Source organism: Cygnus atratus, chromosome 1 (genome assembly GCF_013377495.2).
Source record: "Cygnus atratus isolate AKBS03 ecotype Queensland, Australia chromosome 1, CAtr_DNAZoo_HiC_assembly, whole genome shotgun sequence".
In the NCBI taxonomy this organism is placed as follows: Eukaryota; Metazoa; Chordata; class Aves; order Anseriformes; family Anatidae; genus Cygnus; species Cygnus atratus.
In genome coordinates, this window is record NC_066362.1 from 46281125 (window position 1) to 46290909 (window position 9785).

At 45.1% G+C, this 9785-nt stretch overlaps 3 non-coding genes across 3 annotated transcripts; 1 reads left to right on the top strand and 2 right to left on the bottom strand.

The window, feature by feature from the left end:
- Nucleotides 1-7963: 7963 nt before the first annotated feature.
- TRNAW-CCA (transfer RNA tryptophan (anticodon CCA)) lies at nt 7964-8035 on the bottom strand. The gene has a single exon. It is a non-coding gene; the product is annotated as a tRNA-Trp (tRNA).
- Nucleotides 8036-8464: 429 nt separating this feature from the next.
- TRNAD-GUC (transfer RNA aspartic acid (anticodon GUC)) lies at nt 8465-8536 on the top strand. The gene has a single exon. It is a non-coding gene; the product is annotated as a tRNA-Asp (tRNA).
- A 180-nt stretch (nt 8537-8716) lies between these two features.
- On the bottom strand, nt 8717-8788 carry TRNAD-GUC (transfer RNA aspartic acid (anticodon GUC)). Its single transcript has one exon. It is a non-coding gene; the product is annotated as a tRNA-Asp (tRNA).
- Between the last annotated feature and the right edge of the window lie 997 nt (nt 8789-9785).

Genomic DNA, 9785 nt, shown 5'->3' on the forward strand with positions numbered 1-9785 from the left:
ATCGTTATCGCCGCCGAGGTGCCCGGGTTCCCGCACCGCCTCATCGGGAACCCGCCCGGGAAGCGGGAAATTTGGCGGGGCGGCTGCCGCAGCCGTGACGGCTTGCGTGTTAAAAACTGTAAACAAACAAAAACCCAATTCGAGTGGTTTCTGTCATATTGCAAAACTGGAAAGGCTTGTCTTTTTTTTTTTCTTTTTTTTTTTTTTTTTTTTGCTTGCTTGTTTGTTTTCAAGCTGACTTCAAAAATTTCACAGGAGTCTGCCCAGCCGGGGAAGAAGGGCTCACTTTAAAATACAGAGTCTTCAGAACAAGCTTGTTATGTTTTTCTGTGTTTACATACTGCCTGCTGGGAACGCACACCGCTGTGAATTTGCTCACATTTTACAATAGGAACTGTTTAGTATTTACATCTGGTTATGCACGGTACACTTTTGAGAACCGTATTGCAGTATCAGAGGTGAATGTAATTGAAATGTGAATATTTCAATTTGTCCATCAACCCTGGACGTGAAACAGGATTGTTAGTGTTTGCACCCGCTCCTCTTGAAGTTCCTGAAAGACTTTAAGGTTATTGACAAAAAGGAATTCCCCTGGTTTGTTTTGCTCCATCACTAAATATGATGGCTGTCGTTCTGGTTTGCCTAGCCACTGCCATGGTGTCAGCTGTAGTACAGCAGTGTCAGTGCTGAGGGTTATCTGCAGAAGGGAACTTTGAGGTAAAGCTGGGGCCTACCCACAACAAGTCTGATGCTTCCTACTCGGGAACTGGCGTGGTGTAACAACGTCATGAATACAAGGGAGAAGCTTAGTTTGCAGAATTTCATTTACCTTAGTGAAAGTAATGATATGAGGTGGCTGGCCATCATCTACAGTTCATTATAACATATCTAAAAGTATTAATTTATTCGTGTTGTGTATTTTATCTGTTCAGTGTGTTAGACAATGAGGCTGAACTGTGGGTGGAAGTTTTCCTCCCATGGAAGGAAATACGGTATGAAGTAATAAGTACAAAGTATGAAGTATCAGCACAAAGTTACACTCCCAGTTCTGATTTGTTTGTAACAAATGGATGGGTTAACTGGCTTTATGTTGGACCTGTATTTTTTGTCTTTCTGCTCTCAGGCCATGCTGGCTTGGAAGCACAAAGACAGCAGAAACTCTGCATCGTACACTGGCTAGCTTCAAAATCCAATAGAGTGATTGTGGAACCACAGTGTCAGATTAATCTTACTTATAGTTCTTATCTACATTCCATTTGTGTTTTTAAAGTTATTTCCTCAACCACAGAGATACACATTATCTGTCATGAGCGATTTTTTTGGTTGTATTTTTACATTGCTTGGACACTGGACTCTCATTGCCTTATCTTCAGGTGCTTCCAAAGTGACAAAAGCTAAAAAAAGCATCATATCACCCATATCACCTTTGTATCACCCAGTTTCAGAGCAGTAGACTTCTCTTTGAAGCAAAAAAAAAACCCTTGGCACAAAACTGTCCTCTATTCCCTAGCTCTACAATTTTCATTTTGTTCCCTAAGAACAGGCATTCTCCAGGCAAGGTAAAGATACAGGAAGTAACATGTGAGAGAGCCAACATGTGCACATACATAATGATTAGCACTGGAAAATCTTCACTGTGAGGGTGCCAGCGCTCAAACAGGCTGCCTAGAGAAGTTGTGGAGTCTCCTTCTCTGGAGATGCTCAAACCCTGCCTGGACGTGGTGCTGGGCAGCCTGCTCTAGGGAACCCTGCTCCAGTCTGTGACTGTAACCTGCAAACCTGCAACTAACACCACAATTAGACCTTAATAAAGCTGAGGATCTGCGCCTTTATTGTTTGATTTCTTTGAAGGAAAGAAAGCTTTCATTTTGAAGCATAGTGCACACTCAAAGGGAGTAAGTTCAGTATGAATCAGTTCAAAAGATCTTTCTAATATTTTACAGGAAAAGAAAAAAACACAAAGTGGTCCATATGTCTGTTAGACGATTTGCATCTTAAAGGCTGGAGTACAACTCTTCTTTTGCCATGCCTTGTGAGAAGCATTTCAGTACTTAAATGATTATTGCTAACAGCAAGTTCCGTTTTTCAAAGACCCGAATACCTACTTCTACCTGAGAAACAGGTAGTTGTGTTTTACTTCTTGTCAGTGTAAGTGGTGACAAAAAGAAGGTTTAGGAAAAGAGTGAAAATGGTGTAAGACTGTAGCCATTTTCATTGGTTGAAAAAGGGTGTAAGCTTGCCTAAAAATGTGAAATATGCTGAAAGTAGAAGCCAAAAATCCTTCCTTTGTAGAACCCTCCCAAATGTCTGGAATTTGTTAGCTTTCCTGAGTGTGAGGAAAAGATTTTCTGTCATACAGTCATCTTTGATATGAGAAGACTGAATGCCTCTTAATTATCTCAGATTTCTAGCTTAGAGTTTCCCCATGTTTATGGAACTTAAGCTCTAATGCCACCGATAGATGATAAAAACTACACTGACAAAATGTTATCTCTATCTGCGTGTTCAAAAAATTATCCTAAATTCAATGGAATTTTTTGATAACATTCAATCCATAGTGAAATATGCATGTATCATTTGCATTCATGTTAGATATTTGCCTCAAAATACATATTAAAATAGTGAAAACTGTAAATCCATTCATGGCAAAGATATTTAAGGAAGTGCTACAGGCATGCCCTTGTCTTAGACTGTGTTGATATGGAAATTTCCTTATTTAAATGAAATGTAAAAAACCTATATGAAGCATTAATTCAGTCTTGCTGTACAGTGAGTTTGACAATGAAAATAATACTGCCTCTTAGAAAGGCAACAGAAACTGGAAAGCATTGCTATAAATAAAATAAGCAGTTGCCCAATCATTATGGCATAGTGTAACTATACCTTCTAGAATCACTTGTTGCTTGTCCATCTTCTTGGCTAATTTAGAAAAATAATGTGGCTTTCTATGAGCACTAGCTTTCTTATCAGAAATGTCTTTTCAAGTGTAATCCAAGTAGAAATGGCAAAGCAGGAAGAAAAAAAGCATGCCTTACTGAAAGTTACATCTCTTCCTGAATTTGCCAGAGGACGTGGTTTTACCAGGGCACCAAGCTGGGCTCCTGCACCCACTGGGGAACACTCTTGGTCTCCTGATGTGGTAGGCAGGCAGGTGGCTGCCCTTGTTCTGAATGCAGGGGTGTCCAGCTTTGTGGGAAGTCTGTATGCCTCTGTATGCAGGCAGGGAAAGAAAAGTGCACAACTGGATGGTCTAACTGGTTTAAAACTTATTACCGGCATTGTGATGGACAAGGGCCTGTATCAGTGAGGAATGGAAACTGAACTATCAGTTTCCACTTAAGTACACCTACAGTTAAAAATGAAGTGAAAAGAACAGTTCACAGGAGTGTCCTGCACTGAATCATTTCCAAACAAGATGTATGCAGTATGTATTTTTATCATATACGGACAAAGATAAAGCAGAAGCTATATTTACCATATGTGAGCTATTACTTCGGCTCCAAGGATTTTTAACCTTATGAGAATTTAAGTTATTGTCTATATGTCTATATTTAATTTGTAATAATTTCATAAGAAAAAAAAAAATCTGTATTAGGAGATCAGGCAGGTTACAAAATGCAGTATTCAAAAGCTAAAAGGGACAAAAGCACAGAAGCACATATACTGTAGAAACGAATACACAGCAGAGTACTTGAGTGCCTCAGAATTAATGGAGGCAACTTGATAGTACATCTGTGGGGCTGAAGAGAATTATTATCCCCATTTTACCAATAGGGAACTGAGAGGGAGAAAAAACAGTCACAAGATCTCAGACATTTCAAAGTTTGAACATAGCGTTAATTCTTTCATTTAATTTTGAATTAAATTACTTTGATTTTGGGAGAACAGGCTCTCCCTCCAAAGAACAACTGACAGAAAATTAAACCTAATCATTGGTAGATGTGTGTTGCTGTTGAAAGGGACAGTTACGTTTTTCATCCCGTCCCAGGCCACGCGCTGCTGACACTTGCCTTGTCGGGTCTCGTAGCTGTGCCACCAGGCCCACACGCTGAGCCAGCAGCTGTTGCTGCACAATTGCAAGACGTGATGCAAGTGGAATGGGGGAAACGGGCAGGCAGGGATGGTGAGGGCAAGGCGAGACTGACCTCTGTGTGACAGCCTGCCCTCACATTAGATGCAGGGTGAAACCACACCCTGAGAGCGGCGATGCTATTAATAGATCTTCTGTATTGGCATCAGATGAACTCCGCACCGCAAGCCAGGGGTGTCATCTGGCAGCAATCTGGAATGCTTGGAGCAGCGCACCTGCTTTGGCAGCAGAACAGGAATGCAAGCAGATTGCCACTACTTCTTACATCCACCTCTCCGATGGGTGCTAAAGCGGAGACATAACACATTTTGTAGGACCAGTGAAGCATGTAACAGACTATGCATCCAGTCTAGTTTTCCTCACCTTACTTTTCTGCAGGGGATCTCTGTATCTTAGAAAGTTTATGAAGAATATGTATATTCTTTTCAGGGTAGGATACACTGTTTATTTTAATTGGATATATATCTCTATTACCATTTAACTGATTCAGGCTTTTCTAAATAATTTGACAGCATTTAACACCGTTAGCACTGCAAGGGAAAGAACCCAGGCTACTACAGGAAAAGAACAAGTCAGAAAGTAATCAAGTAAGTCAGATGTTTTCATATTGGGGAATTCATCGTATGATTCTGAGAAACTTAGCAGCTGCAAGATCTTAAGTGGGTATCTTCAGAAACTTGTAAAGCTGAAAGTACCTTCTAGGAAAAGGGTAAATAAAGTGCTCTTATTGACTCTTATGACTAAGCTGATCTCATCTTTCATTCTTGGAGAAAAAAAAATGTTAGAAATACTAAAATAATTTGTAAGCATTTAGCAGATAAGGTCAAGACTAAATGTGTGCCAAGAAGAAATCACATCAAGCCAGTTCTCTTCTGTGATGAAGCAAAAGGCCTTGTAAATAGAGCAGAAGGAACAGGAATTATATCACAGAATCCCAGGATGGTTGATGTTGGAAGGGACCTCTGGAGGTCATTTGGTCCAACCCCCTGGCTCAAGCAGGGACACCCAGAGCAGGTTGCCCAGGACCATGTCCAGGTGGCTTTTGAAGACCTCCAAAGAAGGAGACTCCACCATCTCTCTGGGCAACGTGTACCAGTGCTCAGTCACCCACGCAGTGGAGAAGTGCTTTCTGGTGTTCAAACAGAACCTCTTGTGTTCAAGTTTGTGCCCATTGCCTCTTGTCCTGACACTGGGCACCACTGACAACAGCCTGGCTCTTTGCACCCTCCCTTCAGGTATTTGGGCACCTTGATGAGATCCCCCCTGAGCCTTCTCTTATCCAGGCTGAACAACCCCAGCTCTCTCAGCCTCTTCTAACAGGAGAGCTGCTCCAGTTCCTTGATCATCTTGGTGGCCTTCCATTGGACTTTTTCCAGTATGTCCATGTCTCTCTTGTACTGGGGCGCCTAGAACTGGACACAGTGCTCCAGGTGCAGCCTCACCAATGCTGAGTAGAGGGGAAGGAAGGATCACCTCTCTTGGCCTGCTGGCAATACTTTGCCTAATGCCGCGAAGAATACCATTAGCCTTACTAGTGGCAGGGGCACATTGCTGACTCATGTTCTACTTGGTGTCCACCAGGACTCTTAGGTCCTTTTCTGCTTTCCAGCTGGGTGGCTCCCACCATGTTCTGGTGCCTGGGGTTGTTCCTCCCCAGGTGCAGGACTCTTCGCTTCTCCTTGTTGAACTTCATGAGATTCTTGTGAGACCACCTCTCCAGTCTGTCGCGGTCCCTGTGGATGGCAGCACAGCCCTCTGCTGAGGCAGCCACTCCCCCCAGTTTCATGTGGTCTGTGAATTTACTGAGGGTGCACTCTACTCCATTGTCCAGATTGTTAATGAAGATGTTGAATGAGGCTGGATTCAGTATTGACCCCTGTGGTATTCCGCTCATTACTGGCCTCCACATAGACATTGCACCACAGTCCACTACCCTCTGGGCCCAAACAGGTTTTGATCAACCTTACTGTCTGCTCATGCAATATATGTTGTATATATACCCTGACTGTACACATACCCTGATTGTACCAGCATCTTTCAAATTATCACACAATATGACCAAACACAATCCAGGAAAACGTAGAGTAGATTAAACTGGTATATGTATACGTATATGTATATATATGTATATACGTATGTGTATATATATGTATATGTATATGGTTGCTGCAAAAACTGACAATATTTTACTAATTTCTGCAAAAAATGTCAATTATTTTCTGCAAAAGCTGTAAACAATTCACGCATTCCATTCTATACAATATTTCCATTAAAAATCTGTGTGGTGGGATAGAAAACATAGGTATAAATTTGCACATTATATGAGCCTAGCAGGTACCGTAATTATATTGACAGACAAAATTAAGATTCAAATTAATTCTGAAGAACTGGAAACGATCTGGAAAAACAGAATGAAATTAAATAGGGATAAGTGCAAAATATTGAGCCTGGAGTAATCAAGTTAACCAGAACAGGACAGGGAAAAGGCAGTAGTTGTATCAGCCCTGCAGAGGAGTTGCTAGGTGCTGTGGTGGAAAACAGGCTGACCCTTAGTAACGATATCATGTTGTTAAGGAAAAAAAAAAAGGTACTAACCTCATAAACGGATGTACGGTCAGCACAGCATGTGAGGCACTCCTCCTTGTCTGTTCAGAACTGGTACAATCTACGTTGACTGAAATACTACATCTAGTTCTGGGCACTTTTAAAATGCAACTCGTGGAAAGACTCCAAAGGCAGGCAATACAAATATTTAGAGGCCCAGCAAACAGGGTCTTAGTCTGAAACAGACAGCTATGGGGAGGCACAACAAATTTGTAATATGTAAGAAGTAGCTATAAAAAGGAAGGGAATAAACTGTTCGCCATTGCTGCTGGCAATAGCATGAGTACTGGATTTAAGTTACAACAAAAGAGACATCATGGTTAAACTACACGTATTAGCTTCATAACGGTAATAATAGCAAAACACTAGAATAGAGCACATAAAAGGCTGCATAATTTGTCTAAGGCTTTATGGGTATATGGAACAAATCTTAGGCTTTAAAAACAAAAGTATTTGTCTAAAAAAAAGTGTGATGATTCTGCTGAGTTTGGTTTCTAAGACTTGTGTATTCTCTTCATTTTCTGCCATGGTTTACAACACTAATAAACCATCCTTACAAACCTAGATCTCTCTGCCATGTTTCTCTCTGTCTCTCAAATTCAGGCCTTTGACAAGCCATTCTGTTTCTGTCCTAAGGAAATTTCGTTAAGTGTCAAACTTCCTAGGCCACCCAAACCACAAAAATACTAGCTCTCGGGCTCACTATCTCACATCTAGATCAAAAGAAATTATTTTCTGTGTCTTTCTGCCTTCGGCACCTCAGTGAGTGGAAATGGCAACTCAGAACATTGTTCTATGGCGTAGCCTAAAGCCACCACGTCCTGACATGACTCTCCTCACCTGGCTCCCCCAGTTCAGGGCTTTGTTTGCCCCCGAGGTTGCTGACGCCAAAGGTCTGGGGCTGCCCTGTACCACAGGCTGCCCGCCCTCACTTTCACTTCTCGTGTGAGCCGGAGCACGAACACAGGGTCTTCCTGCCAGGTTTCTTTATTTTTTTTTTTGTGGCTTCAGTTCCACTGAAAGTTTAGAACTCCTCTTTCTTTGCATCTTTCCAACTTTTTCTCATAATTCCCACCGTCTTTGTGGAGCTCTTGGACACATGTTTACGTGCGAAGTTAGAAAGTCCTGTACGCACACACATGATGACTAAAGAAGCGCCTAGGGTGAAGTCCTGCCTTAAAAACATAAACCGAACAGGACGGCGAGTCCTTCCTCTTCCCCCGAGATGAGGCCGGCTAAGGCCGGGGGAGGAAAAGCAGGAAAAGGAAGTGACCCCGACGTGATTCGAACACGCAGCCTTCTGATCTGGAGTCAGACGCGCTACCGTTGCGCCACGAGGTCCTGCTGAGCACCGCTAGGCAAAGCCTTACAACTCGGCCACCGCAGGCCGCGGCCGGGCCGGGGGCGAACCTTCGGGAGCCATCCCGGCGAAGCCCCCTCCGCCCCCGCTGCGGTAACCGAACCGACCCGAGCCGCAGCCCGCCGCCGCGGCCCCTCCCCTCCGCCACGGGCTCCTTTCCCGCTTCCCGCGCAGAATCGTGAACGCCCCTCGCCTACACACCCACTGCCGGCCCCTCGCAGCGGGGGCCTCTCGCTGCCTCGGGGGCGTCGAGCTCAGCGCCGCCGGCCGGCCGCCACACGCGGTCTGGCGGGGCCCGGTTACCGGCCAGAGGCCGCCCCTTGGCCAGACCCCCTGCTAGAAACGTTGGGGCTGGTGGATGATGGACCTACGCATAAAAGCATGCCTGTGAACGGGTTTGATACGGCAGTTCCTCGTTAGTATAGTGGTGAGTATCCCCGCCTGTCACGCGGGAGACCGGGGTTCGATTCCCCGACGGGGAGGCCATGAACGTTTTTTTTTCAAAAAACAACAGCTCCAAGCCCCTCCCGTACCGCCGCTCCGCCAACGGCAACAAACAAAAAGCGGTCACGGCGAGAAGCGGCGCCCCCAGGGGCCGGCCCTTTTCTGGCCGCCTCCTTGAGGCCCGAAACGACAAAAACAAGTGCGCAGCAGCTGCGCCTCTCCCCGTCGGGGAATCGAACCCCGGTCTCCCGCGTGACAGGCGGGGATACTCACCACTATACTAACGAGGAGCCGCGGGGCTGCGCCCGCCGCGCCGCCGCTCCCCGGGCAGGGCCGCGGACTCGGGCGCCGGCCACGGGGCCCTGGGCCTCGACCTCGTGCGCGGGGCAGCCCAGAGCTCCGCAGCGCCCTGCGGGGTGGTGAAGCGAGGGGCTGAGCCTCGGGGAGCAGCCGGTGGAGCGGGGGGGGGAGACAGCCCCACTGCGCTTCGTTTTCTGCGTGCTTTTGGGCCTCGTTTGCTTGCAGGGAGGGAGGGAAGTTCCCGTGCCTCGGGGCAGCGAGGAGCAAAGCAGCGCGGATAGCCTCCGCGTTCGTATTTTTGCATCTGGTTCACGCAGAGAGTTTTTTTTTTTTACGGGAACCTGAGAAGCCCTGGAGTCAGCAGTCCTTGGGGTGAAGAGACTCCAGCACCTGCTCCTCACCTACCTAAAAAGGGAAAGAGAGAAATGGAAACCAATTCCTTCGAGATTTGAGAGTAAAAGGCTGAAGGACACATGCCGGCTGCGTGGCTCTGTCCTGGTTTGGTCAGCAGTAAGGTGGTTGTAAGTTGGTAACACAGCGACATAAGACAGGAAACTATATTTACTTTATTAACTTCTTAGATGAAGCGTTAGCTCCACACACAAGCAGGCGATTGCAATAAGCCATGCTCTCTTTTGATGATCTCTGCTACTACTAATACTTCTTTGGATAAAAAGACACCAGGGTGGCTTTTTCAGACAAGCATAGCTAAAGAACAAACAGCAATCCATATGTAGGCATCTCAAGATGTGACCCGTGACTGACGCATTTCAGAAAACTGGCCTACTCATTTGAGCATTTGAATATAAATATGTTCCTGAGCAGATGCAACAAATTCCTGTTTTATCCTCACAAGTGAAAACCAAGAACTAAAGTCTCATAATAATTTCATTACTTTAGAGGTGGTGTCATGAGACGTACTGCTAGGGCCATGATCAAGTGATGGGCTTTAAACCTCACAGAGCAGGATCAAAACCAGTGGTGCTA